General features: G+C 31.6%; 1 protein-coding gene and 1 long non-coding RNA gene across 3 annotated transcripts in view; both read right to left on the bottom strand.

The window, feature by feature from the left end:
- Positions 1 to 26970, bottom strand: part of LOC107451064 (E3 ubiquitin-protein ligase Rnf220) — a gene marked incomplete in the record, with an annotated part of 107051 nt that overhangs the window by 14093 nt on the left and 65988 nt on the right.
- On the bottom strand, positions 1297 to 19895 carry LOC107451168 (uncharacterized). 2 transcript variants are annotated; one of them, XR_006227099.2, is made up of 3 exons: positions 19768 to 19895; positions 11092 to 11226; positions 1297 to 4189 (listed from the first exon to the last, which is right to left on the bottom strand). It is a non-coding gene; the product is annotated as an uncharacterized lncRNA (long non-coding RNA). The 2 variants fall into 2 exon arrangements; XR_011637978.1 differs by lacking the exon at positions 19768 to 19895 and adding an exon at positions 14867 to 14964.

Genomic DNA, 26970 nt, shown 5'->3' with positions numbered 1-26970 from the left:
TAAACTTGCCTGTCGCAAATCGATGCATCGATGCATTTTCCTGTCGCGCATCGATGCATAGTATTGCATAGAAAGCATCCGTTAAATGCCAGTATATAGCAGAATTTTTGGGAAATAAGTTAACATTTTGATAACGTTCAAAATTTATACTATACTTTAATTAAATAGAATTAGAAGTTTTTGTAACTAATAGATCTTAAAAAAATTATTCAATATTATGTTGAATCTATTCGTAAAAGTTTTGTTTATTTTAAAGCAGTCTGTCTATTAATTTTGGCATTTTATATCTACGCGTTATGAACACAAAATTTTGGTTTCGCATACAATACATTGCATAAAATATTGATTAAATACTCAATTTGAGAACAAATTAAAGCATGAACAAAAGTTAACTCAGTTCAATAAAAATCCGCAAAATTACGATTCAAACTATTTTAATGGTTAGTCATTCTATCCAACGTAACATTTTACTTTAAAAATGAGTTTTTTTAAAGGTTTATTTAAACTAGAAGTTCGTTCAGAAGTCTTTTTTAAATTCAAAAATTTAGAAAATGCCTAACACCGCGTGTTTGATTTTTGCCATGAGTAACTTTTTAATACATACAGTTATTTTTTATGAGTAGGAAAAAAAGCACACGATTGGAATGGTAGTACTGTATATTTCTTATCTGAAAACATTCCGCACATTGATGCACGTGCCTAGTCTGCCTAGATTGCATCAAATTGTGGGCGAGAAATGTAAGGTTTGATTTCCTTGTACTACAATGCACGTTCTTTAGAAAGTACACAACCCCTTCTTGAAGAAAATGGTTCTGGAGAAATATATTTTTCTTATGGAAACTAACTATCTCTACTCTAAGACAAAAATAACTTTCAGTCTAGAAACTAAGCATATAAATGAATTAATAAAGATGGGACAAATTAAAAATATTTGGCTTTAGTTTTCTCTAAATTAAAATACTATAATACATACTCATATGTGAACTAAAATACATACTCATATGCGGATTTTTATTGAACTTAAACTGAACTGAGTTAACTTTTGTTCATGCTTTAATTTGTTCTCAAATTGATATTAGTATTAATCAATATTTTATGCAATGTATTGTAAGCGAAACCAAAATTTTGTGTTCATAACGCGTAGATATAAAATACCAAAACTAATAGACAGACTGCGTTAAAATAAACAAAACTTTTACGAATAGATTCAACATAATATTGAATAATTTTTTTAAGATCTATTAGTTACAAAAACTTCTAATTCTATTTAATTAAAGTATAGTATAAATTTCCACATTTGTTATCCTTATCTTTCCCAGTCTCTTTCTAGAGCATTATTCAAAAACTTATATTTGCCAGTCAATATATTTAACCTTTAACATGACGTTACTCGGTTTTAATTTCGCTTAAGAGTTTTCTTTTGAACATATATTTAAGGCCATATAGGGCTACTTTCACTTAAGTATTTTGTAGGAAAAAAACTATGAACATGCTGATCTATGGAATATTAGAAATCCTGAAACCTTTTTATTTTTATGACCTAAACCTAGATTGTTGCAGTATTTTCAGAATTCTTCGAGCACTCAACTGAGTCATAGAATTGTCACCTTTTGTTATGTTCGGTGAAAACTTTTTTTCTTAAATTCAAGTTTGTGATTTTATTGTAGAAGTGGCTAAAATGTAGCATTAAAATTGAAGTGTACCAATAAAAAATTTGGTTAAAGTGCAATATTTTAGACATTAAACGTATTTCTGTATATCGTTAAAATTACATATTTTACCTTTGAGGTTTTCTTAGTTAAGGCAGCACGAAATTTCAAAGAAACACTACATTACAAAAAATGTAAGATTTAACATGGATTTAACATAAATTAATTTTAAGTGAAACGAAAGGTTAAAGCATAAAAATTAAACATAAGTTAGGAATTTCAACTTCATTGGGATTAATAATTTAGACATTTTCTTTCCTTTAAAGTTAAAATTAAAATGTGTGCAAAAATACTTAATATGTGATAACTGAAATATGAAATGATAGTTAATTTAAAGTGGTTGTAACGAATTTACAATATTTGAGAAACTGCTATGTAAACGAATTTATATCTGGATGAAATTTAGAGAGGTTTTTAAACAAAGGAGAAATGTAAATCAATTCTTGTCACTAAACTATAAACTGTTATTACATATTTTATATCGATTATCTTAAGAAAAACCATTTTGATTACTTTTAGACTAGAAAATAACAGTGATTAGCTCCACAAAATTCTTTTGCAGACTAAAGTTTAAGTTGGTCAAAATTTAAGTTTAGCTAGATCATAAAGGTAATATTGTCAATGAACGCAAAGTTACACATTCTCGTATTAAAAATCTCCAAAATGAAATATTAAAAGTTGTTCCTTATTTGAGTTTGTAAGCAGATCTCCGAATTTAAAATTTGTTTAAACTTGTCAGACATATTTACTACATTGAATTTAAAATTTTAATTTTTAAATCTTGTATTATGTGCTTATAAATTTAAAAAAAACTGGCAGGTTCTAAAATTTTGAATGCACAATTGTATTTAAATAGGCTTAGTTTTGAATTTGTTATTAACCAGATTAGAGCTATTTGAAATCATGAAAAATATGGAATTAACCAATTACTAAAGACAAATCTTTAAGGGAGGATTTTTTGTATACAATCTCTAAAATTTGCTTCTAGTAACTAAACTGTATATGGGAAAAACTTGTTTTACTAAAAAAAATAAGGAGTATTATGCAATAAAATGAATAAGACAAAACTAAAAAATTTGTATTTAATAAAACTGATAGTTATAAAAGTATTCAAAAATCATTTATTCAAATTACTGCATCAAATCAAAAGACTGGAGCATTTGAAATAATAAATTTATATCTATAGGAAAGAAAACTTGCTACACGAGTTTAATACACACAGAAATTAAAAATTTATATATCTGCGACGTTTATATATTACTGCTCGAATTTTTACTTTCTGCAACAGAAGACACAATAGTTTCATTTTGGGGGACTTAGGGTTTTGTTTCTGAAAGTTTATCGCATATGTTTTCATTATGATTTTTACGACAAATAGTACAAGCAGTTTTCTTAAAACATCGTTTGACAATATGAAATTTTTCTAGACAATTAAAACACCTTCCTTGACGTAATAAACATTGTTTCTTTTCGGCAACACTTAATTTACATTCATCATTTTTATGATCATTAGAACAGAATACACATTTATTTTCATTGCTAATAACATTTAAAGTAGCAGTCCTATCGCATCTCATTTTTGGGAATTTATTATTTTCAAAACCAGAAAATTCTCTTTCATTTCTAATTTTAGAATAACCCTGAAAAGAATTAGATTCTTTTTTCTGAAATGAAAATGTTCTTTCTCTTATTTCGATTTCGGATTTTAAATACTCTAACAATTTTGTTACGTTCCATGAATCTGTTTCGTTTTTATGTTCACGATTATAATTTAAAATTAAACTATCAGGTATTAGTTTAGTTATAATTGGGAAAAGTAAATTACCGTAACTTTCAAGTTCGATGCCAAGTGATTCTAAATTACGTTTTTGAATTTCACACGTATCGTATAATTCGCGGAGCGCTATTAAGTTAGATGTGTTACGAATAGGCGACAAATTTAATAAATTATTAATATGCGTTCTAATCAAAATTTCTTTTTTGCCGTATCGCTCTTAAAGAATTTTAATTGCAATATCGTAGTTTTTCTCAGACATTGTCAAACCCTGTATCGCGGTTTGTGCTTTTGATTTCAGTAAACTTTTTAAGTATGTGAATTTGTCGATTTTATTCAAATTTTGATTATTATGAATCGCGTTCTCAAACTGAGATCAAAATTTCTGAAAGTTTTCATGTTCTGAAAGCGTTACTATACTTTGTTATTAAATTAAGTTGAAAGCAATTAAAAATGAAGTAATATACAAAATATTCCGATAAGTTTAAATAACCTGTTCACATGCTTCTATTTTACATTGATAACAAGCTGACTAGTTCTGAAACCAATGACTTGGCAATAGTTTTGAAACCAAGAAGTCTTAATGCAAAGATAAAATTATTGGAAAACACAAATCTGAAGAACCTTTTCTGAATGAAAGGGTGGTGACGTCACAATGGTCTTCTTAGGGGCTTCTGGCAAGAGATTGCTGAACACTTGCTGATACCTGAAATAGAAGAAAAAATTAACAAATAGTATATGTTAAATGCAATACATTTTCCCAGTTTATTACAATTAATTAGCACACGCATCTTTTTGGAACATTCCCTTTCATGTTAATCTCATTTCGATAATTTCCATGACAATTCGTTTTAATAAGAGACCTGTTAGTTTCTTAATTTTCGGGTGTAGGAACCCCATCATATTTTCGAAACAGTTAAGAAACTATAAGCATTGCGCAAATCCTACACACGTCAGCGTAGAACTGTTTCTTCACTTTTACTGTAATGTATTACAGTATTAGGTCACTTTGTTTTAAGGTATCAGAATAATTTTGAAAATTAAAATACGAATATAAAATTTTAACTAGTTGTATTGCGTGTAAAAACTTACACAAGTACCAAAATTCTTTAAATTGTCATTTTTAGGTTAAAACGGCTTTCACATATTCGCTAAACACCTAAAAAATATATACTTTGAGGATTTTATTCAGCAATCAATCAAATATGTTGAACTATTATCTTAAAAGAGCCTATACTTCTGAGTTAGGGAACAATGTAGTAAAAATAGCTAATTTTAAAACTTTTCGCCGATGTCTTTGCGATAAAACTTGCATAAGAAATGAAATTTCATTTTTTTCTTGATATTTAGTTCAAAGCATAAGTATCAAACCCACAGACACTCCTGAAAAAATGTAGAAAATAAGAGATATCATGTTTAAGGTTGTGAAAAATGTGATTGAGATAAACGAAATAAAACTCTTTAAATCATTAGTCTATCCACTGTTATCACATTGCATAAAAACTGCTATAATTTTGTAAATTGGAGTACTAACGTAAGTTTAGTGAGCTTTGAGTACAGGGATTCTAACTGTATAATCTCATTTCGATTCGAATGTTTCTTGTAGTAGTCAGACACAACAATGGGAAAACATAATACAATAAAAATACAATACTTCGGTAAATTCAAATGTATTGTGCAAAAATATTTTGTAAATTTGTTAAACGCCAAAATTTTTTACTTTCAATCTTAAAAAAAAAAGGCCCACTTTAAAAACGATGATTTTATCATAGATTTATCATTTGGATCTATTAGTGTATAAAAAAACAATTTTCATAAGTGAAGTTTGAAAAATTAAATTAACTACTTCACTCTGGAAGAAAATTTCAGATCAAACTTGCATATCACGAGTCTGGCTCTTTGTTTAATTTCATGAATCACGTGAATAACACGAGCCCTGCTCTTCGTCTCTGGTTAAACAAGAATGACTGAATCTTATTTCTTATGGGTTCGTATCTTATTGTTTATTTATATTCTTTTGTATTTTAGAACGCCGGTCAGGTGGCCGAGTGGTAAGCGTGCCTGACTGCGAAGCCAATGGCTGCGGGTTCGAATCATAGAGTTGAAATACTGGGTAGAGAGAGTAGAATAACCCCCGACCCGTGGACAAGATAAAGTCACGTGACTGTAGCCCAAACTTGCCGTTCACTGAGACCGCTTCGATTCCCGTCCATTCGTTTAGCATTGCGATCGTCTGATGCAATTAACTGTCTGTCTTTTTAATTCAGAAATAAGAATGGTACAAAAGTCCTGAGCATTTTGCTGCACGGAGAAGTTTTCTAGGGACTGTCCGATAACTTTTTACAAGAAAGGGCGACATTTTTTTTCACTTTTTCTATTTTAAAATTGATTTTAAAATTTTTCCGATACTCAGTCATGCTCTGATAATCATGTTTTATTTGCTTTAATAATCAATTACGCTCGTTTTTGCTCACTTTTTTTGCATTTAACATAAGTTTTTATTGTTTCTTAAACTTTAAACTTATAATGTTTAAGTATATTTCAATATATATTCTATTTTTAGCTGAAATAGCTGCAAAGCTTTGTTGGCTTCCTTGGCGAGATACTTTAGCGCCAAGGAACAGTTGAGTAAACTTTCGGTTTTGTTTTAGTTCTCTTTAAATGTCGATATCATTTCTGTATATTCTGAAGATTTTGTATATCTTTACCTCTTGATTACTAAAACCCAATATTTATCTTGTTCTAAAATGTTTCCTTTAAATATATATATTTAAATAAAAAATATGGTACATAAGAAGTTGTGTTTTTTAAATTACATAGGAATGCTTAAAAACCAAATTATTTGTATATTCTTATATGTTTGATGAATAATTAAATTCTATGAAATATTTTTAGTATTTAAATATAAAATAGTGTATAGTAGTTTTAGTGTTAATTTTTAATAAAATTATATAATTCTGTTACTATACATAAAATGAATACAAATTATGTACTATTTAGAAAATAAATTAAGGTATATTTAATATAATCATTAAGTACTTGTTTATCTTCTTTTTATTTAAAAATAGTTGCTTTATTGGAAATACTTTATTTTACTAGTATATTAAAGCGTAGAATTAGTTTGATTTAGTGCAACAAATTTAGAAAACATAACATAGAAGTGGATAAGTTGTATAGGAGTAAATTAGTGCAGTAAATTAGCGCATGTTATGCATTGGTATGGAATAAACTGCTCAGACGGCCAAGGCTAACAGCTGGCTGTGGTGCAAAGATTTAGCATCGTGAACCTTTCTTGTAAAATTTCAACTGTTTTTACCTTTATCTAGATTGTATATATTTAATTTGCAGCTGGCTAAAAGATATAGTTTTAAATGCACTTACTATTTTTAAGAAAATTACATTTTTTATGGATGGGCATTGTAATTTTCTTAATGTCCATAAAATGATTATGGTTCTTTTATTTGTAAAGTAAAATATTTTTAACTGCTACTTTTTAAGATACTGGTTTTCTGCATAAAAATTATTAAATATACATTGACCTATAATAGTTGCATAAATTTACCTCATAAAAAGTTGCATAAATTGCAATTTCTATCACAAATAAAAGTAAGATATTTTAATTATAAGTTCGTCATTAGTTTCAATCTACATTTAGTACAAAGTAAAAATTCTAATTGCTTTCTCTTTTATTTAAGTATTTTTTGTTTAAATTTCGAAAGCTTTTCTACTAGTCTCTTTGTGTGTACAATTTAAACTTCCTAGTAATTTATGGAATTAGATTGTACATGAAATACAAAGTAAAATTTCTAATTAAACTCTTTTATTATTTTCTTTGATTAGTTTAATGCTTTTAATCTTATATTTTTCTCTATTCGGAGCTGAAAACTTTTATATTAGAATAAATATTTTATTTCATATTTAGACAAATTGTTGAGTATTAAGTTAAAATGCAACAGCAGTTTATTTTTGAAAATATCTATTTTAAGTGTCAGGAAAAAAAGAAGTCAAAATTCTAAATTAATAATGTAAATAATCTTTATTGTATAAATAATTTAATGTATTCAATATATAAATAAAATTCTAAACGTAATTAAATTTAATCAAAAATATGTTTTCTAACTAATCTGTTCTACTAAAAACGGGTTTTATTTTCCCCGAAGCTATTTTTCCCGNATCGTATTTAAAGTTACAACACTCCGCTGTTTAAGCTCTTTTCGCGAACATTCTGGAGCCTAAATTAATCATGTATTGTTTCGATTTCCAGCGTGGTGCAAGGGGTACCTCTTTATACAAGAAGGCTAACATTGTCGATAACTACTTACTCCCCACATTGGTGACCCGGACGTGATGTGAACACGCCTACCTTAACAGTAACTCCCACTTCAATTTGAACACCCCTACTTCGATGGATGGTCCACATTGAACAGTTGACTTACTACTTGTGACTGCGACATTATCCACCTCCTCGCACTGTTGCTTCTCAGTCTCGATCACGCACAACGTACAACGCATAAACTCTACTGCTGAAGGCAACACAGGAATGACCACAACCGTTAACTTAATACAGCTCTCACGATCAGCAAAAAGTATGGTGATCTTAATACAGCCCTCCCGGCCTCTCACAAAACAGCAATGAATTAACTAGTGGTATCCGTTCATCGAATTCTATCACAGATATAATTCTGGTGGGGGAGTACTGTAGCGTTTCTACCACTACAAAAATATAATTTCATTTTACTAGTATATAAGACATGTTAACTCGATTCTATGGTGGGATAGCTTTTCATAGATGAGGGTTGATATTGTCGATAACAACTCACTCCCCACAGCTATACCCGTTTTTTTAATTACACATTTCGATCGTTGAATTTGAAGCTAAACTACGTTTTTCATTGTAGAATATTTTCAAAGAAACATTTTAGTAAACCCCATAAGCATTTACTAAATATTGAAAAAGCGTTTAAGAAACGTTCTAAAGTAAAATTATACTTTAGGAATAGAAAACTGTATGCAGAATTCTTACCAATTAAATCACTGAATATTTAATTTCTTGGCTTGAAAGAGATTGGAATTCACTTTTTTTGGAATCGGGATTCTTACGTATCAAGTTTTAACTCTTATGGTTTGAGTGAAAAGCTGCTGCTATATGGAATACATAGCCTCAAAATTTTAGACAGAAGATTTATCAAAAGTTTGAAACCCTTAATGTTAATTGAATTTTTTTAATATGCTAGACAATATCAAGGGAATGAATTCTCAAAAATTATTTTAATGATTCCACTAAGGCTTTGGTTTTGTCAAATACAATTAAAATGTCAAAATATACATACCTTAATTCAGAATTAAAATATCAGTATTGAATGACTAGTATTAAATTATGAAATTTAGCAGAATCTACTGCGGCTGCATGATCCAAACACAAGTGTAAAGAAAGTGTCAGATCTGAAAATAGCCCCATTTGGTTTCAGGCTCCTCCAACTACTAAAATAGCATTTCAATTCGTGATTCAATAGATTCTTAAGTTCGGGTTTTGCGCAATGTATTAAACAAGTTTCTAAACCCCCAAAATTTGATACCTTAATGTGACTGAATTTAAGAAAAATAACGTCAGCAGAGAAATTCCCATCACTATACTTAAATTATATAACTCATCACTAATTTTAAAATGTTTCTTAATCTAAGAAATTTGATTTTAGTGTATAAAAACGGTAGAACTAAAATACTGGAAATCACAATTTTCTGATAAACCAGGGGCTTCCTTCTCGCTACAGCTCACCATCCCAGATGCTTCTTAATTGTTCCTAGTCTTTAATTCAGGTAATTAATTTCATAAATTTAATTTTATTTGCGATTCAAGCCCAAAGATTTCTTCTAGGATTACATTAAGATCTACAAATGAACAGTATTACATAGAATTTGTGCATAACTCTAAATGATTCATAACCGGTCAAATGACCGTTTAAGAACTTTTGCATCTCTTATCATCTTATCGTTTTTGCACATTTGACTTCATGACTTTTTCTAACAATTATATACAGATAATATTCTATTTTGTTTTGTATTTTTTGTTTCAAATAATACTTGTCCTACGCCTAATTCTACCACAACCGGTCATTTGACCGGGACAACAATTAATTGCTTTATAAGGTTATCGGATCAGAAATGACGATGCAATGCGTGTTCAACGTATAGCATTCGATGAGTTCTGCAAACACTGTTGCGAAGTTGGTCCAATTAGAATAACTGTGAATTCAAATTTTCAAAAAGTGCCTAAAATTTTAGATTGGTATTTTTGTGTCGGAAAAAGTGACAAAAACGAAATGTTTTGGTAAGTATTTTATTTTGATAGCTTTACTTCATTTCTAACTGTTAGTTTTTACCCAGAGAAGTGCCGAAACAAGACTGCACAAGTTCTTAGGAGAAATAATATTAATTATAAGAATTATAGAAATAATAATTCGCAGAAATGTGGAAAATGTACAAATGAAAATGTATATGTAAAAAATGCGTTGAGCAATGAATTAAAAAATTTTATTCTTTGTGTTTGTAATACATAAAAATTAGCAATATACAATTTTGCTTAATTATAATAAAGTATTTTTAAGTTTATTTCCTTCCTTACATCCATATTTCATACATTCAATCAAGAAGTCCGATCATATGTTTGATATGTTTAGATATGTTTAGCGCTAAGTAAACAAATTATTTACCTGATTGCTACAGTAATTTGAAGAATGTTTTAAAAAGAATTAATCTAGAGGAGAATAGCCGAGTAGAATGAGAAAATATGGGATACACAATATTCTACAGTTAGACCTTAAATTTATGATGGTGAGAATCAAAAATGATCTACGAGAAAATATTGGATCCAACAAATTTGTTTTCCAGTCACTAAAAATATAACGACGACACTTTTCTCTTTGACAGTCTACCGAATTCAGAGTTTTATGACTATCGATGTGATTGAAAAATTGGATTGGACCCTGGATTGGGAAAAACTAGCTAGCGCTTGTGTTACATGTTGATGTAGTTTATTTACTCCGCACTAGAGCTGCACAATTGGCGACGGTCTGAGAAACATCCTTGAGGATGATCCGATGACATGCCATCACAATTTTGAAACTCTGCGGAGGGAATGTCACTCCAGATTCGGTAGCCCGATGACCTGCACGCGAAGTCGAGCACTTTACGCCAGAGCAGTTTAACGAGGACTCATACCGCACACCTTCGGTCCCTAAGCAGTACTTTTGTTGCATGGAGAAATATACCAGGAAACCCTGCCACAGTAATTCAGACAGCAAGAGGAATCTAACACGTGAGAATATTTTACTTCAGCACTGGTAAGTGAGAGCTGAGAACAGAACAGCCACCGCTGGAATTCGAGCTCTAGTCATATCATTCGGAGGAGAATGTTTTATCCTCTGAGCCACCACGACTCAAACTACTTAATTAAAGTATTGATCACGCGATAAAATGGTCCGACTAATACAAAACTATTTTCATTCTATGGAAAGAAACAATTGTCTTTGAAACAACTTTCGGTAAATTTGTAAATATCTTCAGATTAATAGTTTAGATGATTAATAAAGAGTTGCATTTAGTACTTACAGACTGTAAAAGATTAGAAACTTTCACTCATCAGTTCTTCATAGAATCTTCTCTTCATCTACAGTTCTTGAATCAAACTCCGGGATATACGTGTGGAGAATCTGCATCATTTTTCTTGAAATTGACTGCAGCCAACTGAAAGTACACAGTTTATTAAATTCCACCTAAGAGTATTATTTATCGAAGTAACGAAACAATTCATGGCTTAAAAAGTTAAGCAACTATTTAGGGTTGGTTTTAGGGACTGATTCTTCAGAGTAGTCACCGGCAAGTTCCCTAGAACTACACTTTTCGGATCGCGATTTACTCTTTAAAATATCTCTTTAACATGATAACATTCTCAAGTTTAAATTTTTACAATGGACATTTCCCAAATTATGTTTAACACTCACAATATCTTATTCAATAACTATCGTTATGATATTCTGTTATCGATAATGGTCGGATATTATCGGTATGTATTGTTACCGTGAATGATCACGATATTGTGTTTGATAGGAGTACTATCTGAAGCCTGTGACCTGCGCATACCAGAAACAGGCGTTTTTACATGTTGACCATCAACTTCACGGTATCTAAGTACCATATTTTGAATTGATGTACAAGTAATGAGAATTTTTGTAATTCGATTGAGAGGCTAGACAAGTGATTGAATTTTGTATTCATTGGATATGGAATTTTGCAATTATCAAATACCAATTTCCCCATGTCTAATAAAGCTAGGCATTTCTTTCCCACCCTTTTATATATAGAGGTTAACGAGTGTGTTGAACACCTTTCATCGAACAAATCCAATATCCACGATGGTGGGAAAAGGAGGTCTCATGGGGTACTGTAGTGTGTCTACCACTACAAAAATAAAATTCCAATTCACTAGTATGCAAGACGTGTTATTCCATGTTGGGGTACCTCTTCATAGATAAGGTACACACATAACAAATACACACATTGGTGACCCGGACGTGATGTAAACATGCGTACCTTGATAGAAACTTCCACTTCGGTTGGAACACGCCTATCTTGACAGTAATGCCCCCTTCTGTCTCAACACGCCTACTTTGATGAATGATCCACATTGAACAGTTGACTTGTTACTTGTGACTGAGTCATTATCTACCTCCTAGCGCCGTTGCTGCTCAGACTCCATCACACACAACGAATAACGTATACACTCGACTGTAAAACACAGGAGCGACCACGACCGTGAACTTAACACAGCGCTAACAACCAGCACTCAAAAGTACGGGGATCTTAATACAGCTCTCCCGGCTTCTCACAAAATAGAAGTGAATCAAATAGTGGTATCCGTTCATCAAATTCTATCACGCATATAATTCTGATGGGGGAGTGCTATAACGTGTGTCAACCCAGGGTTAAAGAGAATAGAAGGGCTGGTTCACTCCTTTGAAGAAACTCTCGCCGCGCCAATAATCCGATTTTCTCTAGTGACGTCACTTTGTCGCAAAGCTCGCACTTTTACTTCGGCCTTACTAGGTCTTACTAATATTGGAGCATTTCTTTTTGCGAGATATTCTAAGACATTTGTTATTTTCTATAATGACTTTCCTCAGTTTTTGCAGTGAATTTACAAGAATTTAAAACTATTATAGAAATGCCAGTTTGCCCGATTGCAACTTGAAAAAATTCTAATAGAAAAACAAAAGGAAAAAATATAATTTCCCGCTTGTTCCCTAAAGTAACTGAACAATTATGTAAAGAATGGATTCCGAAATGACACAGTTAATATAAAACAGCAATACGTTTATTCTGTCGTTAAGAACTTTTATAAAAATTCATTATCTAAATAGAAATCGCCTCGTTACTTCAAAAAGAAAGGCAGGTGAAAAAAATGAAAAAAGGGATAAAGTCAAAGAAAATTAAAATGTAAATAAAAGTATAAATAAAATATATGGTTGGAATTCGCCTAATTTCATTACATATTTTTTAATGTAGTTATTCTAAATATTTATGATTTTTTTTTCAAAAATTATATTCTCTTAAATTTAAATATCTATAAATTAAATCATCGTAAATTTAAATATCTATAAGCAATTGTAAAATTTCTAATGTCATTATGAACCTAAATTTATTATTTTGCTTCAGTAATTAGCGTTTAAGGTTGATGTTTCCTAATGATTAAGTATGAACAAATTGCTATAACGGCATATTTTAAAATCAGGGATTCTAAATTTAACTCAACTTATTGTTATAAAAGAATATGTAGATAAAAAAAGTGTCGGTATATGTTTTCATTTTTCTCAATAATTAAAGTTAAAACTGAATTTTTTAAAATAAAGCATTTATAGTGTCATTTTCGCCAACGAGTAAAACATTTTTATAAGTTTAAAATGGTATTTTTTTTAATACAAGGGGACTTAAACCCATGATCAATCTACCACTGAGAATATTTCACGTCATTACTGTAGTCGTACAAGCTGGTAGCGGAATTCGTATCGACCAGTCGTCTTTGGGCTTCGAACCTGGAAGACGAACGCTCTATCCCCTGAGCCATCGCGGCTCAAAATGATAATATTTGATTAATTTTTAAATATATATTGTGATAGTATCCTACAACGAAAAAAATATGCATTTTGGTTTTTTTTTGTGAAAACTCTTTTTACTCCATCTACTGAATGGAATTAATAGTATTCCAAAATATTGAGTTAAACTGATTTCGTTAACTTAATAGTTAACACTAATTAATTAGCATATTTAAGTTTACTCCTTTAAGTTCGGTATTTAATACGCGAAAATTCTATCATGAGAACAAAACTTATTCAGAATGATTCTTTTTTGTTGCTGTACTTTATCATAGATGTAGATAGATAAATGCTTTTGTTACTTTTAATTTTGACTAAGAATTAATACTTAAGAGTATGTATAAATCAATCATTAAGTTATAATTAAAGTAAAAATTTCAATAGCGTGTGAATATTGTTGGTAAAGAGATGGCCCCAGAAAAGTAATAATCCATTGCTCTCAAAAGTGTCGATTCGTTTCTGATTTAGTGTATCACCTTATTTATCAGATAATCGTTAAAAATAAAAAAATTGAAAGAACGTTTATTTCTTTTTAGATAACTTCGTGAAATCAGCGTTTTCCAAGTATTCATTCTAAATTCGAATTTTTGATAATTCGAAGATTTTTTACCTTCCCTTCTGCTTTCGAAGTTCTAAGAGTGTATGTTGTGTAATTTTTAAATAAGTTTAATTATATTTTATTTCTTTAACAGTGAGGAATATCATTACTATTTGAGTTCTTTTTTATTTACTTTAAATTCTCTTTTTAAGCAAGCACTTTAAAAAAATTGTGATTTAAATATAATTATTTTTAAATGTAATGCTAAAGAAAAGTATGTGTTCTTTAGAGTTATCAAATCGTTTTAAAACTGTTTCATAGAAAGAAAAAAATCAAGCGAAAAATTTTGTCCGAGAATGAAAACGATTTTTTTAGCATCTTTTTATAGACTCAGCAGTAAAATTTGATAAGTAAAACATCTGCTAACAAATATGGCGTTTTTGTATTTACCCTTTTATAAAGAAATACAAACCCCGTTTTGAAATGGAGCAAAATTTGATGCAAATTGGAATTAAAAATAGTCGCCAAGGATGAGCATGTGGTGTCTCCAGAAAAGGGAGAAAGAATACTAATTAGAAAATAAATTTTTTTTCTTCTTTGTCTAGATAAGATTTTTTTTCCCAACCCCTTTTGAAACATCTGTATTAAAATTTTAAGAGTAAAAACATCTGCCTGCAAAAGAGGCATATCGTATTACCCTTTTATAAAGAAATGAAGACCCCGTTTTGAAATGGAACAAAGCTTGATGCCTAAATAAAAATAGTCGCCAAGAGTGCGAAAGTGGTTTCTGAAAGAAAGAAAGGAAACTAAATTAGCAAATAATGTTTNTTACCCTCCAGTTCCCACGGAATTTCTGAAGTAAAACTTCCTAAAATGTGTTTCAGTTGTACCACAAATAATGCTCTGAATTCGATTTAAAATAATTTTGGCCGCCATGATGTATGAATTCGTTTTTGCCATAAGCTTCTATCACCTCAAGCAATTCATCGTCGTTTTTCTTTCTTTTTAAATGTGATACACTTACCGTTTTTTTATTTAAAGTGCTATAAAAATTTAAAACTTTCACCTTTTTAGTCTACCTAAATAAAGTAGTTTTAAAAAACATTTATTTTATTATTATTTGTTTACAGGAACTGATTTACAGGATGGTATTAGCTCCCAGAACCCCAACTCGAGCTTGTAAGGGCTTCCAAATTTTTCTTTATAACTAGTGAGCTGCGCCCCCTGCTCGCTAACGCTCGCCAACCCCCGAAAATTGCTACGCAATCTTGTACGGATTGCTTCGCTCGCTACTAACTTAGGTATATTGCAAATGCACAAAATTCTAAGAATTCAAAACAATCAGTCAAATCCATATAACAACTTTAAAAAAAAATTACATCTTTTTAGTAAATACTAAGTCATTAAAATAAATTTGAATTCAAATAAATGACATGTAATTCGTTAAACCTATTAGAAATGTGCTATAGTATAAACTCTTAAGATAAATTTCTAAAACTGATATCTCTTTAAAAAGGTTAAAATTTTGGCTATAAATAAACTCAGCGGCGCGACAGCCCATAGAGGGCCGAGGCCTACTGTGCCCATCTCAGTTTTCTTGACCTTGGGCTCTGGGGTGCAGGAGCAGATATTCCGGTCAGGTGGTCAGCCGAACGCGGAACCCCCAGTGTTTAGTTCCCAAGCAAGCTTGGTACTCATTTATCGACCCACTGAAGGGATGAAAAGCTTAGTCAACCTTGCCCGGTCCGAGGATCGAACCAGGGACCTGTGGCACGACTGCGCGAAGCACTACCGCACAGCCACCGGGCGTCTTGGCTATAAATAAGTCTATTAAAAATGAAAATAAGTGAATTGCAATGGAAAAACCTGCATAAACAAATAAATTCTAGTAAAACAAATAAATTCGTGATAAAAATTCGAGTTGCCATTCGGGGAGTTGTAATGAGGCTTTTTTTTGTCACCGTGTAAGAGAAATATATATATAGAAAATTGCCAAGAAAATTTTTTTGAACTATGTTCATGAATGGAAATAATGTGTTAATTACGTAAAGTTTAAAAGCTAATAACCAGAAAAAGTCTCACTTATTTTTACAAAGAGAAAGATGCAAAGTTATATCTTTGCTTGCTATCTCAGAGATCTGTGGACACAGTGACGTCATGAGGAGGGAAATCGTAGCTTCAGCTCTAAGAGCGGAGTGAACTCTTTTGCCCTGGTGTCAACCACCACAAAAATGAAATTCCAATTAACTGGTATGTAAGGCATGTTAATTTGATTCCACTTTGGGGTACCTTTTCTTAGATCAAGGTTGACATTGTCGATAACAACTCTTCATAAAATAACATTATATCGTGTTAGAAGCTTAATGGCAGCTGCTGACTCAAAATGTAAAGTTTAGAACAATTCGACCACATCACTAAACCATGATTTGAAAACAAATTAGAGAAGCAAATTAATAATCGAGGACACTCATATATTTTTAAAAATATCAGATGAAGAAACAAGCTTTATGTCATTACTCAGCAGTTTTAATATAAAAAATATTCTTTATTTGCTAAGACTTTAAAAAAGACGTAATGATTACTAGTTTATTCTCCGTTGAAATGGAGTTCCCGCAAATTAATTTTAGCATGTCATTCTTAGTATTCACGGAAAGGCAAAATTATCTTGTTCAGTAAATCACAGGCATTTGATTCTTGATATTTCATAGCATAAAAGAAAAACGACGAGATGTTTTCAAACAATTTAAAGACATTAAGATTTGAGGACATTCTGTCCTTAAGGAGTTTTTGAGGACAACTACTCAAATTAGAGACTTTTTCTCTCAAAAATACAAAGACACTTGGGTCATCTTAACTTAGAAAAGAAAAAGAGAATCCAGGTAGACCTAGAATAAACCATTAGGTCTCAAATGAGGAAAATATTTTTCAAAAGTAAAAATGCAAACATATTATTGTAAGATGACTTCCTGAATTTTAGGTTATCCTGCCTATTACGGAATCTCTAGTAACCCTACCATAATTTAAGCTCATATATTTTTTAATTTTATTTTATAACCGTCGTTGAACAGCCGACCCAATTTTATGGGTTTAAGACCAATAATGTTCAACTCCGTAACCTTGTCATTTTGAGCCCAATCCAGAAGACAAGGGAACTCCTGGATAGAGTATTGGGAGAAATTTGCCTTCGTGAAGGACTTTTCGATGGAGCTAACCCGCATTTGCGTTACATGGAGAGGAAGACCACGAGAACCTCCCACGGTTAGCCTGATGGCAAGGGGACTAACCCATGATCCGTCTATCACTATTGATATTTCACGTCAGCAGTGTGATCGGTGCTAGCCGGATGCAAAAATTGTAATACCCCCATAAATTGCTTATTCTATGTATTTAAATAAACGTATTCTACTTAAGATAAAAAAAATTACTTCAAAGCTTCATATAAACAGAAAAAAATTCTTTAAGGATTTAATTATGATTAATACACAAAATCATCATCTATGAGAAAAAGTACTTTAAAGTCTGTCTGCTGATCAAATTTTTAATTGTAGGGCAATCTAAAATCATTCATAACATTTTTACAAATGTAGATAAAGAGATGATTTTTTTTCAGTGCATTTGAAATAGTTTAAAGTTTTATTATAAGCAATAAAAAAAATACCGATATTTTGATAATTTTTTTTGGGTAGTGTGACCCCTTAAATTTATTAAAAATATAGATTACATATAAAATTTAACATTCGCCATGCTTTGACTATGGCAAGGTAACGTTCTGAATACAAAATATAGGAATCTAAATGACTAATGCGAACGAATTTGACTAGGGCTCAGTTATCTGTGGTTAAATTTTGATTCATTCATATCTTAAAGTTAGTAAGTTTTAAGAACTGCACATTACTTCTATTACACAAAATGCTATAAACCAAGCTTATTGTTTAAAAAGTCAATAACTTGAGTCCCGAAAATATTTTGTTCAAGCTACAATAATGATTCCTTATTTAAGTTTGGAAAAAGTTAATATCGAAATTGGGATTTTCGGAAAATAAAACACTGAAATTTTCATCTTTAATACGGATAAAATTTAAAACTATGGAGTAATATCAGCTCAAAATTCTCCCTCACGGAGAATAATTTTGATGTTCTACAAAGATTTTTAAAATTTGTATGGCAAAAAGTTTTATTTTTACATAAGGGGTTTATTTAGCTCTAGTAAAAAACTAGAAAAGTCATTTTACCATAATTTAAGTAACAGTTTAAAACAGTATCGTAAAAATAAAGCTTACAGTATTCAAGTTTCAGTACTCCAAGTAAGTAATTTTTAGCTATATTTTGTCACAATTTAAAAACTTTCGGTTATGCTAACAATGAAAAATAAATAATTTCTTAAAGTGACGACGACAGAATTAACATCGTTAGTAACTTTAAAATTTGAATTTAGTTATGGAGCTGTCCGTAAACTAGATGGTTTTGTATGAATTAGATTTTCATAAAGATTACCAAAAGCTACAAAGTGAAAAATAATTACTTGCACGATACGAACAGTTTTCGTATCTTAAATTATAAAATCTTGGACTAAAAAGTCAACTAAGATCGAATCTTATTAGCTGAAAAACAAAACTTAAATTATATAAGACACTCATTCTGCCTGTCTTGCTATACGGAAACGAAACCTGGACTTTAAACCTTGACGTCCAACGTCCGATAGAAACGTTTGAAAGAAAGATATTTAGAACTATCTTTGGTGCCATACCAGAGGGGGGATGTTGGCGGTACAACTTTGAACTTTATGGGCTCTATAAACATCCTCAAATTATGCAGATAATCCGAAGCAACCGACTAAGATGGCTCGGCCATATCTGGAGAGGCTCTGAAGATAGCCCTGTAAAAATTGCCACCTTCAAGAAACCTCAGGGGTCCCGCTCTAGAGGTAGACTCGATGGCTCAACGACACCGAAAACGACCTCAAAGTCCTAAAACTTAAGAACTGGAGGGGAGTTGCCATGGACAGAGGGAGCTGGAGAAGGCGTGCTGTTGAGGCAGCCAAGGCCTGCAAAGGGCTGTTGCGCTCCTGAAGAAGAAATTATAAAATCTAAATGATAAGGCACTCAAATATCCAAATACAATGTTCAAAATTAAAATTTTTCAAAGCTTGGGAACTTGAAAAATCTGCTTTTAAAGCTGTAATAGATACATATCTAAAGTAAATTATCTGCATTTAAATCAATAAAATGTTCCATTTTTATCTTCAATACTGTAAAAAAAAAAGTTTTCATTAAAGCTTTTATTCAATAGAAATGTCAGATTTTAATAAAGTTATATTATCGAAGGATAAAAATAAAATAAAACATATGATGGCACAAGCTAAAAGTCATAGTAATCAAACTACGATTGTAACACCCACAGTTGGAAGACAAGTACATTTTTCGTTACAAAAGAAAATCATGAAAATCAAATTAATCATACTTATACAGGATAGAATTCTGTGGTAGAGTATTGAACATTACATACCAAGCAAACAAAATTAAAATTCCCTGCTTTTCAGAGTTTTAAAAAACAATATTTAAATTTTCTTATTAGAAAAAAGACAAAATTTGAAGTCACCTTTCGTCAAAATCGAGAAGAGGAATAAAAATTGAAGCTAACTTCGAATTCAATAATCCACAAGATTTGAATAAAACGTCAGCTATGTTCGTTCGTTCGTTGTAGTGGAACTGGGCGTCTCACGGCCCTTTCAGAGATGCTACAAAACCTTTATAGGTGGAGCAATACAAACTCGCTATCCACTCTATTCAAGTATTTTCGGAGTGCCTATCCTAGGCGGATATCTGCTCCTTCATCGAGTTTAGGTAAAAGGAAGGGCGGTACTTAACATTTGTTAAATCTCTTATAAATACAATTAGGAAATCAAATCTGGGTCAAACATATCGCAAATAGTACATAAGATAATAAAAACAATAAGATAAACTGCTGTTTGTAGAAAATGCAACACCATGAAGGAATCATCAGAATCAAATGAAATTTAATTCAGAAACGACTTGTACTGATACNTTTCGGAGTGCCTATCCTAGGCGGATATCTGAGTTTAGGTAAAAGGAAGGGCATTTGTTAAATCTCTTATAAATACAATTAGGAAATCAAATCTGGGTCAAACATATCGCAAATAGTACATAAGATAATAAAAACAATAAGATATTTACAAAAGAAAAGATATTTATAAATGGAGTGGACTCCCTCGCCTCCCCCCGGGCTTCATTGGTGCAGGGTTTGTCCAGAAATATTAACTGAAATTGCTAGATAGAACGCAGTCGCTCAGGAAAAAAACGGTGATCGGACTGAAGTTTCTATTGTTTTCGATAAAATCAATATCTAACCAATACCCCTGTGATTCTACTCATAACTTTATGTCCTCAGTCTTTTTGTTGGGCGTTTGAGAGAGTCGGGGATGCATAGCAGAGCCTGATACACATCAGCCTTTTGGTGTGTAAAGCCAATCTTTGTTTAGGATTGGTTTAAGGGCTTGATAAGCTGCTTTTCGCAGGATGTTTGATACATGTAATTTCCAGATAGTTAGCCTTGTCGACTTTGGGTACTTCCTCATTAAATAAAATGATTTTTTCATAATTGATTTTTCTCTTTCTGTAGGTCTTGCGAATAATTATTAGATTCGATTTTATGCTGTTTATCCTGGCTTTCCATTTGCTGCACCAGATTTCAATGTCAGTTTTATTATTTTGAAGTCATTTGATTGCGTTATTAACATTAAGTGACCTGCTGAGGATCGCAGTAACATCTGCGTAAAATGCCGTTTGAAAACTTGGATCTCCCCTTTTTACAGGGAAGTCTGAACAGTAAATAAGCAAAAGTACTGGCCCCAGTATAGATCCTTGCGGCTTGAATTTTTCTATTTGTTGAGAAATAGTCATTGATTTTAATTTGAAATGACCTATTAGTTAGGTAATCGTTAATAATGTGGATGAAGTCGTCTGGAATATTTTGCCGAATCATTTTGTAGATTAGCCCAATGTGCCATACTTTGTCGAACGCCTTTGCGACGTCCAACATGAGTAAGGCAGTGGCTTTCTTTTTAACGAAACCCTCGCTTATAAATTCAATAATTCTGATCAATTGTTTGGTTGTTGAGAGATTTTTCCGAAATCCAAATTGTTCATCCGGGAGGAAACTTAGTAAATGATATAGTCGATTAAGTATAATCCTTTCCATGATAAAAGAGGCTAATTGGCCTGTAGTTTTTCTGCATTTAGGTGGTTTTTACCAGGTTTTGGAAATAATATGACTGTGGCATTTTTCCAAATTTTAGAATAAACTCGCTATCCATGTTAACTTTGGTATTATTATACTTTTAAAAGAAACCGATAGCGATTAATTTATGGCGCACTTCAATATTTTGTGTATAGAAAATTTGGTCCTCAGTGGCCGAAAGGTATTATTATTCAGCTCTGCGCTTAAAAATGAGGAAGCTTAGAGTGGTAGCAGGTTCGAATCTCGGTGCTTGTAACTTTGGGCTTTCCTTCTATAATTTATAATATCTGTTAAATTAATTTACAAACCGTTCTTTGTATTGAGCTCATCAACCTGCATATGCATGGGTAACAGGTTCCGCAGTGGGCTGATCGTTAAGACACAGTTCCCAGTAGATCACAGAAGTAAGGCATCACTGGCTGCTGTCAGTGTGCGAGGGGGTGTGTGACCACTTGAATCAATCTGCATAGGGACCGAGGGTGGGCGGTATGGGTCCTCGTTAAACTATTCTATCGTAAAGTGCTCGACTTAGCGTGCAGTACGTCGGGCTACTGAAGCGAGGGTGCCATCCTCTCTTCAGAGAATCAAAATTGTGATGGCATGCCTTCGGACCATCCTATGGGATGTCTCACGGACTGTCGTCAATAACCCATTGTGCAGATCTAGTGCGATGTAAATGAATTACATCAACAACAACAGCAAATATGCGTAACAGTAACCAAACATGCGTGTTACAGTGGGATATTGTTCATCTTCAAAACATTCTAAAGTATGGAGGTCGAGAGTTCGATTTCCACCCTAACCATAGATGCATCTTCCCTTCTGTATCTATGGTTCCGTAGTGGAGTGATCGAAAAGACACCGTTCCCAGTACAGCACCGAAGTCGGCTTCTGTCAGTGAGAGGGTGGGTGACCACTTTGAACAGCCTGCGTAGGGACTGCTGGTGCACGGTATCGGCCCTCGTTAAATTGTTCTACTGTAAAGAGCCTGAATTCGCGCGCAGGGGAGCCATCCCCTCTGCAGAGGATCAAAATTGCGATGGCATGTCTTCGGATCATCCTCAGTGATGTTACCCAGATAGTTGCCAACAGCTCATTGTGCAGCTCTAGTGCGACGTAATAATGCTAAGCAACTAAAAAGTTAGCAAAAAAACGTAAGCACAAAAACGTATACTTCCTCTAAATAAACATAATTTTTTTGTGATAGATTTGGAATCCTAATCCTTAAATTATAGTGATAGCCACGCCATCTTAAAAATATGGTCTCACTAGTTAAATCAGAAAAGTGATCAAAATTGTCTACACTTTAATGTTAATTTCCAATTTTTGCTGCTTCAGTTTATCACTGCAAATAGTTAAGCAAATCAAACGATTTTTGCTTCTTATTATGAAACACATTTAGTCAAAAATAATTCAATGTAAAAATTACATTTTCAGTACCATTTAGTTTAATGATAGTCTAAGAATTTTAAATGTTACCTAGAATAAAAGCGGGATTAGAAAGTAAGAATGAAAATGCAGTTCTTCTGTTAAAAAGTTTTTAAAAAAGTTGTTAAAAAGTTTAAGTTTTAATCTAAGTCTTAAGAACTCATAAGTTTTAATCTCATTTCCTTATCATTTATAAATTTTAAATCTGTTATTTAAAGTTGTATTTATATAAACGACAAAAAAAAAATAACTATGACAAAAAATTTTAAATTTTGCTAAAATTCTTAAATTTATAATTTGAAAATATTAAATATAAGAACTTTTTTCAGCTTCAAATTATAATTGGAAAGACAACTTTCATAATTGTGTGGAAAAAAAATTCCCCTTAAATTGCAAATATACAAAAAGGGAAATTAATATTATGTTTCAACCACGCACCAGATTGAACAAGTTTCCAATTTGCGGTTAACCCCATATTTTCAAGAAAAGCAAATCGTTCGAAAATTTATAATAGCTTAACAATAGGAAATTCGCTTTTGGTCCCGAGTTTGTAACTTAAAAATATTTCCCGTTCTTATTAGTTTTATTTTATATCCATCATTGAACAGTCAACCCGATTTTGAGTTAACGACTATCAATGTTCAACTCTGTAGCCTAAAAATGTTTGACCCAATCCAGAAGACTGCATGATCAAGTATTAGGAGAAATTTAACCCTTGTGGAAGACTTTTTTCGATGAAACTAACTCGCATTTGCGTTACATGGAGAGAAAAACCACGTTCCCTGGTTAGTCTGACGGCAAGGGGACTCTAATTAATGATCTGTCTACCACTGAACATCCACAATGAGGTCCGTGAGAGCCGGGTGCGGAATTCCTATCGATCAGCCATCTCTGAGATACGAACCTTGGTCACCTCTTTGGGAAAGAAGCGTTGCGTGAGCCACCACGGTATTTGTTAACCGTTAAGATTGAGTATTAGTACCTGACAAGTTGCTCCTCTTTTTATTTCGCGCTCTGTAAAAAATGAAATAAAACATTTTCTATGGATCGCAAACTAATGTTTAAGTGAAGAAGAAAACAAGGAAGTTAGGAAAATTTTTCAAGCCATAATCGGTGACAATAAATGTAAAATCAAAAACAGCTTATTTGTTTGGTCACCGCAGGTCGTAGGAAAATTGTGTATAACCGAAGGCTATACAGAATTTTTTGAACCGGGTTCGAATCTCGGCGATGGCTGATCGATATCAATTCCGCATCCGGCTTAAACCGATCACAGTTCTGGCGTGAAATATCCTCAGTCGTAGACGGGTTTGAGTCCCTTTGCTGTCAAGTTAATCGCGGGATATTCTCGTGGTCTTCCATCCAACACAAATGCAAGTTAGTTCCATTGAAAAGTCGTCCACGAAGGAAAATTTCGCCCAATATTTGATCCAGGAGTTCCCTTGTCATCTGGATTGGGTTCAAAATGACAAGGCTACGGAGTTGAACATTTGTAGTCGTAAACCCAAAAAATTGGGTCTGCTGTTTAACGACGGACATAAAATAAAATAAAATTTGTAATGTGATATAAAACACAAATTTAGTGCATTCATCAGATTCAAAAATAGTTCTAAGAATTAAAGTTTTGATGAGTGTCTTATTCATCATACCGAATGAATTGTGAAAACGTTGAATAGAACAATGTGAAAAGCACGCTTTTGCATAATACGTGACGAGAATTGACATGAATCTCATTTTCAAAAAGGGCAAAAATTAAGCACTTTTTAAATACACCCAATGGAAAAAAGAACCCTTTGGAACTTTTTTTTATTAAATTATACTTTTCTTTTTATCATAGGCCATGAAAAGACTGCAACCATTTTTGTAATGTCTGCTTTAAAATCATCGAACTAAACTTTCCAGTATTAACTTTTAAAAAAAATGATAAACTTAATAAATTGTATTTTTTAGCATCCAGTACCCCCAGAGGCATTGATTTGTTATGAGAACATGGAGAGCGTTGCGACTCGACAGATTTAACGTGCATCAGTCACCATTTACTACACGAGGAGTCTTCGGCCGGCGGGGTTCGAACCCATGAACTCTCGGATATGGCTCGGATTGTATTTTGATTTTATAAATTAATACTTATTTCGTTTAATATCATTTTACGAAATTAATAATCTTGTGCAACACAATTCATCCAGAATTAGACATCGTGGATCAAATACCGATAGCAGCATTCTTATAGCTTATTTATGGATGGCTTAAGTATAGACTTCTTATGGAAAACTATAGTTCAGATGTAATGCTTGATGAAACACTGCTTGGACCTGAGTCTATGAGACAACTATGAAAAAACGGATTGTTTCTTGTAGTCGAAAATGAGACGTAGGATTGAAACGAATGAATAGCTTAATGAATAAACATATTTAATAAATACTATTTACCTTTATTTACACATAATGTGTTTTAGTTAAGTTTGGCATTAAATATTTATGATTTTAGCTCAGAAGCAAAATAAAAAGAACAAGAAAAGCAATCCCAAAATTAGGAATGAAAGTTGGTGTTAGAACTTACGACATTTTTTTTTCTAGGTACACATAAAATACATATGTTTAGTATTTTTTTTTTCATAAGTTCAAATGATTTTGTTTTTGAAATTGTTTTTGGAGTTCTAAAAGCTTCAATGTTGAGAGTAGGTTATTATACTATTGAGTCCAAATATTTTTTGAGTTTAACAAGATAAATGTTGTTAAGCCTTTATTGCCTACTATTTACTGTCTATATTCTTAATCTAAGCTCGAACACATTATTTTCTAAAGCTTGCAATGATTTTGACAGCTACTTGTGCTTTGGTAACTATTTGAAAAAAATTGATAATGATCCTAATTTGGATACGAAATTAAGTATTGCTCAGTAGTTGATTAAAAGGCTTCTTCCGTGTAGAGATGAAATGTGTGTATGAGAAAAACTTAGTCATCGTAAAAATTTGATTTGGAAACTGAGTAGTTAGGTGATTGAAGTATTTTATAAATTATCTTAAACATTCGATTTCCTTAAATTATATATAATAAAATTTTATATAATAAAATATAATTTTATATTGTATAATATTTTTCTGCTTCACCGAAACTGGCGCTTTCGCACTTAAAACCTTACGTACGAGAACGTTCGGAACATAATTTAAATTTGCTCCCATTGAGTCATATTTCAAAGTAACATAGTTTTGGTCTCAAAACATCGAAATAATTTTCTTCAGCTGTTTTTATAAAGAACTGTTCTAAAAGAAAAAAATTTTTCTCGTAAAATCTGTGATANTTTTCTCGTAAAATCTGTGATATGTCGACATTCATTGGTCCATTTCACTCAAAATCAGCTCATGCGTTTTTTTAACTCTTTCAAAATGAGAAAATATTGCCCATAATATTAAAATATGAAATATTTTTATGTGTACATGAAAAAAAATATCAAATTTTCAATTAAATATTAAATCATTTAAAAATAATGATTAGAAATACAATTACGGTTGACATTCTTTTTTTTTCTGTGTGTACAGGCGTTGTTGTAAACACGAAGCTCGTCTGTTATTTTAAATAGGCAATGTATGTATTTGTTACTATTAAAAATATCTTGTAGAAAGATGTTGAGGTTTGTCGCAGACAAAAATTCTGCCTGGAGGGTCACTATAACGATGAAAAAAGAATATAATCTCTAAGCTTTTTTTTTTAAGACTTCGAAGTCGGTGCACAAAAAATCAGTGATTACTCAAATGCAAGATTTCAAACTCGAAAAATGACGTCGAAATTGCTAAGAATTAAAATATAATAACGAGATAAATGGCAAAAGAAGCAAAAAAAAGCATTTGAGGTTTATAAAGAATCCTGTCTTATGCAGAGTGTTCCGAAAAGTCTGCTCTTAATATGTATTTTTTAAAATCCTTTTGTAGAAATGAAAATAAAAAGTATTCACATGAGGAGTCCTAAATTAATATTCAAGAGAAAAAATAATGAATAAGAGGAATGTAGTAATCATCAAAACAGATTTAATTGGACGTCGAAACTTAAACATGTTTTCAACAATCTTTTAACTTATATTTGTTTCCACAAGCAATCAAACTTGCCTTGTTATTTATTA

This window comes from Parasteatoda tepidariorum, chromosome 1 (genome assembly GCF_043381705.1).
Source record: "Parasteatoda tepidariorum isolate YZ-2023 chromosome 1, CAS_Ptep_4.0, whole genome shotgun sequence".
Lineage (NCBI taxonomy): Eukaryota > Metazoa > Arthropoda > Arachnida > Araneae > Theridiidae > Parasteatoda > Parasteatoda tepidariorum.
Note: the sequence above shows the minus strand (reverse complement) of the source record. Positions and strands in the feature narration are given on the sequence as shown.